The sequence below is a fragment of the Aristolochia californica genome, unplaced genomic scaffold (genome assembly GCF_029961685.1).
Source record: "Aristolochia californica isolate CCGP_79_NKW_82.1479 unplaced genomic scaffold, dmAriCali1.0.hap1 SCAF_13, whole genome shotgun sequence".
NCBI lineage: Eukaryota > Viridiplantae > Streptophyta > Magnoliopsida > Piperales > Aristolochiaceae > Aristolochia > Aristolochia californica.
In genome coordinates this window covers 15,795,811-15,803,717 of record NW_027181804.1, presented here as the reverse complement: position 1 = coordinate 15,803,717, position 7,907 = coordinate 15,795,811, and positions in this window count along the sequence as shown.

The window sequence follows — 7,907 nt, the reverse complement described above, 5'->3', positions numbered from 1 at the left end:
GAGGACCTAACAATCATAGATCATCGTAATTGTTTTGATCGATTAATGATGTGTAACACCAATAATTTTTGTAAGAAATGACTTATGGTTTGGGAATCAACACTAAGTTAAAAATTCCTCACCCCCCCCCCTTTTCAGATGATTGCAAAACCTAATATATAAAAAACTAAAAGAGTTTGCAATCCTTAAAAGTCGCAAATACTTTTTGGAACTATCTCTCTCAGCATTTGTGCATTTCCATTTTGGATGTTCAATTTTTGTTTCAAATCCAAATTTGAGTTTTTACTCTCCCATTTTTCTTGTAAAAAAAAAGATAAGGCAAAAAGGTCACAACAAAATGAAAATTTTAGAGTTTATGTATGCAAAAAATTGAAAAAAATAATAAATGTAAGTGAAGAAAATTATTTCACACACTAAAAATGAACACCAAAGTTTTGTTATCCTTGTTTGGGAAATACTACTTGTACAACCCCTAATATCTTGGTGGAATTTTATAAGAAAGAGATTTCTAATTGATCCTTACATGTTTTAACTATGGATATGCATGCCTGAAACTTGTTGAAGATGCAAATGATCTAATGATCCAAAAATTTCAAAGAGAAGAAAAAATTAAATTCTCAAGTTAACGTGCAGTGGGATATTTACCAAATCCAAACAACCCACTTTTTGCCCATTTTAGAAAAAGCGGACCTAACAATCATAGATCATCGTAATTGTTTTGATCGATTAATGATGTGGAACAGCGTTAGAAATGACTTATGGTTTGGGAGTCAACACTCAATTAAAAATGCCTCGCCCCTTTTTTCTAATGATTGTTGTTGAATTTAGGACCCCTTTTCCATAATCACGAGCAAAAGAAAGAAGAAAGAAAAAGTGAGAAAAGGGGAGAAAAGCTCTCGAGTAGCGCAGAGAAAATTAAAAGGGAAAGGATGAGTTGTGCCAAGCAAGGAGAGGAAGAGAGAGAACAAACTCAGGATTGAATGTGTATCTTGAATAATTCCTAATTACAACCTCTCTATTTATAGGAGAGGAGGAGGTAGAGTCCTCATAGAAGTTGTCATTCAATCCTAATTACATTCTAACACTAACTCTTCAATATAAGTAAGTCTCAATATAAGTAAAACTCCTTGAAGACTAATTGGAGTAGAACTAAGAGTTCTTTATTATCCATGTGAACATAAGGAATAAGCCAGCTCGTGGCCTTATCCTAGCGGGATCCTCATGATTCTCCAGTGCACCTTGATAATTGTGCCAGCTCGTGAGATCTTGTGGGCCCCACTTGATCTTCAAGTCTTCTAAATCAGCTCAGCCTGTGCTTCTTGATTACTTTACTCGATCTTGCTTTGGGAGAGGACTCTTCTTGGTGTCCCGAGTCCTCTAGGATTCTTCTTGATGACCTACATCCACATGGTTGGTCCCACCAGCTCGAGCACCATTGTGGGCCCCATATTGTAACAATTGCAAACCTAAAATAAAAAAAAACAAAAAGAGTTTACAATCCATAAAAATCACAGATACTTTTTAGAATTATCTCTCTCAGCATTTGTCCATTTCCATTTTGGATGTTCAATTTTTTTTCAAGAAGTAGAAAAACTAAAATTCTCTAGTTAACGTGCGGTGGGATATTTGCCCAAGCCAAACAATCATAGGTCATTGTACATGTTTTGATCGATTATTGATGTGTAACAGCATTAGAAATGACTTTTGGTTTGGGAGTCAATACTCAGTAAAAAATGCCTCCCCCCCCCCCCCCCCCCCCCCCCCCTCCCCCCCCTTTTCAGATGATTGAAAAACCAAATATATAAAAACTAAAAGAGTTTACAATCCTTAAAAATCACAGATACTTTTTGAAATTATCTCTCTCAGCATTTGTACATTTCCTTTTTGGATGTTCAATTTTCTTTCAAATCCAAACTTCTGTTTTCACTCTCCTAGTTTTCTTGTAAACAAAATGATAAGGCAAATAGATAACAAAAAAATGAAAATTTTAGAGTTTATGTATGCAAAAAATTGAAAACTATAATAAATATAAGTGAAGAAAATTATTTCACACACTTAAAATGAACACCAATGTTTTGTTATCCATGTTTGGGAAATTCCACTCGTACAAACCCTAATAGCTTGGGGGAATTTTATAAGAAAGAGATTTCTAATTGATCCTACCATGTTTTAAATATGGATATGCATGCCTGAAATATGTTGAAGATGCAAATGACCTAATTATCCAAAAATTTCAAGGAGTTGAAAAAATTAAATTCTCAAGTTAACGTGCAGTGGGATATTTACCAGAGCCAAACAACCAACTTTTTGCCTATTTTACGAAAAGTGAACATAGCAATCATAGATCACCATAATTTTTTTGATCGATTAATGATATGTAACAGCTAAATTTTTTGTTAGAAATGACTTATGGCTTGCGAGTCAACATTAAGTTAAAAATGCCTCGCCCCCTCTTTTAAGAGGATTGTAAAACTTAATATATAAACAACTAAAAGAGTTTAGAATCCTTAATAGTCACAGGTACTTTTTGGAATTATCTCTCTTAGTATTTGTGGATTTCCGTTTATGATGTTCAATTTTTTTTCAAATCCAAACTTGAGTTTTCACTCTCCCATTTTTCTCGTAAACAATGAGATAAGGCAAATAGATCACAAAAAAATGAAAATTTTAGAGTTTATGTATGCAAAAAATTGAAAACTATAATAAATGTAAGTGAAGAAAATTATTTCACACACTAAAAATGAACACAAAAGATTTGTTATCCTTGTGTCGGAAATTCCATTAGTACCACCCGAAATAGCTTGGTGGAATTGTAGAAGAAAGATTTCTAAATGATCCTAACATGGTTTAAATATGAATATGCATGCCTGAAACATGTTGAAGATGCAAATAACCTAATGATCCAAAAATTTCAAGGAGTAGAAGAAATTAAATTCTCAACTTAACTTGCAGTGGGATACTTACAAGAGGCAAACAACCTACTTTTTTCTTATTTTACAAAAACTAGACTTAACAATCATAGATCATCGTAAATGTTTTTATCGATTAATGTTGTGTAATGGCATTAGAAATGAGTTATGGTTTGGGAGTCGACACTCAGTTAAAAATGCCTCTTCTCCCCTTTTCCGATGATTTCAAAACCGAATATATAGAAAACTCAAAGAGTTTACAATCTTTAAAAATCATAGATATTTTTTCGAATTATCTCTCTCACCATATGTGCATTTCCATTTTGGATGTTCAATTTTTTTTCAAATCCAAACTTCAGTTTTCACTCTCCCTTTTTTCTCGTAAAGAAAAAGATAAGGAAAATTGATCACAAGAAAATGAAAATTTTTGAGTTTATGTATGTTAAAAATTGATAACTATAATAAATGTAAATGAAGAAAATTATTTCACGCACTAAAAATGAACACAAAAATTTTGTTATCCATATTTTGGAAATTCCACTTGTACAATCCCTAATAACTTGGTGGAATTTTATAAGAAAAAGATTTCTAATTGATCCTAACATGTTTTAAATATGGATATGCAAACCTGAAACATTATGAAGATGTGAATCACCTTAGTGATCCAAAAATTTCAAGGAGTAGAAAAAATTAAATTCTCAAGTTAACTTGTAGTGGGATATTTACGAGTGCCTAACCACCATCTTTTTGCCTATTTTACAAAAAGCGGACCTATCAATCATAGATCATCGTAAATGTTTTGATCGATTAATGAAGTGTAACGACGTTATAAATGACTTATGGTTTGGGAGTGTACACTCAGTTCCAAACGCCTCGCCCCCCCTTTTCCGATGATTGCAAAACCAAATATATGAAACACTAAAAGAGTTTAATTTCCATAAAAATCACAAATACTTTTTGGAATTTTCCCTCTCAGCATTTTTGAAATTTTATTTTGGATGTTTAATTTTTTTTCAAATCCAAACTTGAGTTTACACTCTCCCATTTTCTCGTAAACAAAAAGATAAGGCAAATATATCACAACAAAATGAAATTTTTAGAGTTTATGTATGTAAAAAATTGAAAAATATAATAAATGTAAGTGAAGAAAATTATTTCATACACTAAAAATGAACACCAAAGTTTTGTTATCCATGTTTGGGAAATTTCACTAGTACAACCCCTAATAGCATGGTGGAAATTTATAAGAAAGAGATTTCTAGTTTATCCTAACATGTTTTAAATATGGATATGCATGCCTGAAACATTTTGAAGATGCAAATGACCAAATGATCCAAAAATTGCAAGGAGTATAAAAAATTCAATTCTCAAATTAACATGCGATGGCATATTTACAAGAGCCAAACAACCCACTTTTTGCCCATTTTACAAAAAGCGGACCTAACAATCATAGATCATCGTAAATTTTTTGATCGATTAATGATGGGTAACGACTATAATTTTTGTTAGAAATGACTTACGGTTTGGGTGTCAACACTCAGTTAAAAATGCCTCGCCCCCCTTTTTCCGATGATTGCAAAACCTAATATACAATAAAACAAGAAGAGTTTACAATCCTTAAAAATCACATATACTTTTATGAATTATCTCTCTCAGCATTTTTGCTTTTCCATTTTGGATAATCAATTTTTTTTCCAATCCAAACTTGAATTTTCACTCTCCCATTTTTCTCGTCAACAGAAAGATAAGGCAAATGGATCACAACAAACTGAAAATTTTAGAGTTCATATATGCAAAATATTGAAAACTGTAATAAAAACAAGAGAAGAAAATTATTTCACGCACTAAAAATGAACACCAAAGTTTTTTTATCCATGTTCAGGAAATTCCACTAGTACAACCCCTAATTGCTTAGTGGAATTTTATAAGAAAGATATTTCTAATTAACTCTAACATGTTTTAAATATTGATATGCATGCCTGAAACATGTTAAAGACGCAAATGACCTCATGATGCAAAAATTTCAAGGAGTAGAAAAAATAAAATTCTCAAGTTAACGTGTGGTGGGATATTTACTCGAGCCAAACAACCCACTTTTTGCCTATTTTAAAAAAAAGTTTGTAAATGTTTTGATCGATTAATGATGTGTAACGACTATAATTTTTGTTAGAAATGACTTATGGTTTGGGGGTGAACACTTAGTTAAATATGCCTCGCCGCCCCCCCCCCCCCCAACCTTTTCAGATGACTAGAAAACCTAATATATAAAAAACTAAAAGAGCTTACAAAGCTTAAAATCACATATACTTTTTGGAATTATCTCTCTGAGCATCTGTACGTTGCCATTTTGGATGTTCAATTTTTTTTCAAGTCCAAACTTTGAGTTAATCTTTGCAAAATATTGAAAACTATAATAAATTTAAGTGGAGAAAATTATTTCACGTACTAAAAAGGAACACCACAGTTTTGTTATCCATGTTTGGGAAATTCCACTAGTACAACTCCTAATAGCTTGGTGGAATTTTATAAGAAAGAGATTTCTAATTGATCCTAGCATGTTTTAAATATGGATTTGCATGCCTGAAACAAGTTGACGATGCAAATGACCTAATGATCCAAAATTTCAAGGAGTAGAAAAAGTTAAATTCTCAAGTTAACGTGCGGTGGGATATTTACCAGAGGCAAACAACCCACTTTTTGCCTATTTTACAAAAAGCGGACCTAACAATCATAGATCATTGTAAATGTTTTGTTCGATTAATGATGTTTAACGACTATAATTTTTATAGAAATGACTTATGGTTTGGGAATCAACATTCATTTAGAAATGCGTCATCCGACAATTGCAAAACTTAATATATAAAAAACTAAAAGATTTTAATATCCTTAAAAATCACAGATACTTTTTGAAATTATCTCTCTCAGAATTTATGCATTTCCATTTTGGATAGTAAATTTTTTTTCACGGAGTAGAAAAAATAAAATTCTCTACATAACGTGCATGGGATATTTGCCCGAGCCAAATAACTATGTTTTTGCATATTTTAAAAATGTGAACCTAGCAATCATAGATCATCGTAAATGTTTTGATAATTTACTAATGTGTAAAGGCATTAGAAATAACTTATGGTTTGGGAGTCAACACTCAGTTAAAAATGCCTTGCCACCCCCCCCCCCCCCCCCCCCCCCCCCCCCCCCGTTTCAAATGTTTGCAAAACCAAATGTATAAAAAACTAAATGAGTTTAAAATCCTTAAAAATCACATATACTTTTTGGAATTGTCTCTCTCTGCATTTGCGCATTTCCATTTTCGATGTACAATTTTTTTTCAAATCCAAACTAGAGTATTCACTCTCCCATTTTTTCTCATAAAAAAATGAAAAGGCAAATAGATAACAAAAAAATGAAAATTTTAAAGTTTACGTTCGCAAAAAATTGAAAACTATAATAAATGTAAGTGAAGAAAATTATTTCACACACCAAAAATGAACACCAATATTTTGTTATCCATGTTTGGGAAACACTCGTACATACCCTAATAGCTCGGTGGAATTTTATAAGAAAGAGATTTATAATTGATCCTAACATGTTTTTAATATGGATATGCATGCTTGAAACATGGTGAAGATGCAAATGACCTAGTGATCCAAAAATTTGAAGCAGTTGAAAAAATTAAATTCTCAACTTAATGTGCGGTGGGATATTTACCAGAGCCAAACAACCAACTTTTTGCCTAGTTTACTACAAGCGGACCTAACAATCATAGATCATCAAAAATGTTTTGATTGATTAATGATGTGTAACAGCCAAATTTTTTGTTAGAAATGACTTATGGTTTGGGAGTCAACTCTCAGTTAAAAATGCCTCGCCCCCCCTTTTTCGGTGATTGCAAAACCAAATATATAGAAAAATCGAAGAGTTTAAAATCTTTAAAAATCACAGATAATTTTTTGAATTATCTCTCTCAACATTTGTGCATTTCCATTTTGGATGTTCAATTGTTTTTCAAATCCAAACTTGAGTTTTCACTCTCCCTTTTTTCTCGTAAACAAAAAGATAAGGAATATAGATCACAACAAAATGAAATTTTAAGAGTTTATGTATGTAAAAAATTGAAAACTATAATAAATGTAAGTGAAGAAAATTATTTCACACACTAAAAATGAACACCAAAGTTTTGTTTTCCATGTTTATGAAATTCCACTAGTACAATCCATAATAGCTTGGTGGAATTTTATAAAAAAGAGATTTCTAATTGATCATAACATGTTTTAAATAAGGATATGCATATTTGAAACATTTTGAAGATGGGAATGACCTTAATGATCCAAAATTTTCAAGGAGTAGAAAAAGTTAAATTCACTAGTTAACGTGCGGTGGGATATTTATGAAAGCCAAACAACCCTCTTTTTGCCTATTTTAATAAAAACTGACCTAACAATCATAGATCATCATAAATGTTTTGATCGATTAGTAATGTGTAATGACGTTAGAAATTTCTAATGGTTTAGGCGTCAACACTCAGTTAAAAACGCCTCGCCCCCCTCTTCCGATGATTGCAAAACCTAATATATAAAACACTAAAAGAGCTTACAATCCATAAAAATCACAGATACTTTTTGGAATTATCTCTCAACATTTGTGCATTTTTAATTTGGATGTTAAATTTTTTTTCAAATCCAATCTTGAGTTTTCACTCTCGTATTTTTCTCATAAACATAAAGATAAAGAAAATAGCTCACAACAAAATGAAAATTTTAGAGTTCACGTATGCAGAAAATTGGAAACCCTACTAAATGTAAGTGAAGAAAATTGTTTCACGCACTAAAAATGAACACCAAAGTTTTGTTATCCATATTTTTGAAATTCCACTAGTACAACCCCTAATATCTTGGTGGAATTTTATAAGAAAGATATTTATAATTGATCCTAACATGTTTTAAATATGGATATGCATGCCTGAAACATGTTGAAGATGCAAATGACCAAATGATCCAA